The following is a 1,305-nucleotide window of genomic DNA, read 5'->3' on the forward strand; positions in this document are numbered from 1 at the left end:
TAAGGCAGCATGAACTTTATAAAACATGAAAGTTTGAATGAGCTTGTAAGTACTTTAGAGAAGGAAGGAGCATTGGATTAGACTGAACCACTACTCACTGTGATCACAGGCATAATCAAACATTTCTGTACCTCAGTTTTCTCATCCACAAAATGGTTATGCTTATAGTACCAACTTCAAAGGATTGTTGTGAGGGTTTGAGTGAGTTTATTCATATAAAATGCTCAACATAACGTCTGAAATATTGCAAAAATAAAACAAGTGGTAGCGGTTATTGTTGCTCTTATTAACTCTTAAAACGATGATGTCAGACACTGTGCTAAAGTGATCCGAAAAGGAAGGCAGCAGTCCTAGGCTACTCTGCACGGTCTCCTGCTCTCACGTGTGTTTGGATCTTCCATGACGAAGGTTGTCTTAACAATAGGATTTTTCAGGTACTCACCGTCTGGTGTTGACTCTTTTCCACTCTGCGGGCCCCCCGATGAGGTTTGGCTAAAAGGTGATGAGAAATCAGTGTTTTCGTTGGTAAATATTTTTAAGCTCAGAAGATTCTCATCAGGGACAGAGAATTCTGAACCAGAGAGTGACAAATGAAACCAAAGCAAACCAAACCTCATCTCTCCTTCATCTTGTGTTCACAAGGTATCTACTACATTTATTTTAAAAAAATGAATTGGCTTAACTTTCATTAAAAAAAAAAAAAAACGCTGAACGAAACCACACAGTGGAGGAAAGGTCAGTGTCTTCCAGCGATGGAATTGGGAAAACTGGATCGCCACATGCCAAAGAATGGAGCTTGACTCTTCTCTTACACTACACACAAAAATTACATCAAAATAGATTAAAGACCTTAATGTAACACCCAAAAGTATAAAACTCCCAAGAAGAAGACATGGGGGAAAGCTTCAAGAAATCGCATTTGGCCGTGATTTCTTGGAAATGACACCGAAAGCATAAGTGACAAAAGGAAAAATAGACAGAGGACTGCATAAAACTTAAAAACTTCTGAGCACCAAAGGAGACAATCAATGGAGTGAAAAGGCGACCTACACAATGAGAGAAAATATTTGCAATCCTGTATCTGATAAGGCCTTAATACCTAGAATACATAGAGAGCTCCTACAACTCAACAACAAAAACACAACCAAGTCAAAAACTGGCTGCTAGGACTGCACTTGTTTCCTCCCAAATTCGTATGTTGAAACCCTAATTCCTGGTGTGATAATATTTGGAGGTGGAGCTTTGGGGAAGTAATTAGGGTTAGATGAGTTCATGAGCGTGCAGCCCTCATGACGGGATTAGTGC

This window comes from Galeopterus variegatus, unplaced genomic scaffold (assembly GCF_000696425.1).
Source record: "Galeopterus variegatus unplaced genomic scaffold, G_variegatus-3.0.2 Scaffold21838, whole genome shotgun sequence".
Lineage (NCBI taxonomy): Eukaryota > Metazoa > Chordata > Mammalia > Dermoptera > Cynocephalidae > Galeopterus > Galeopterus variegatus.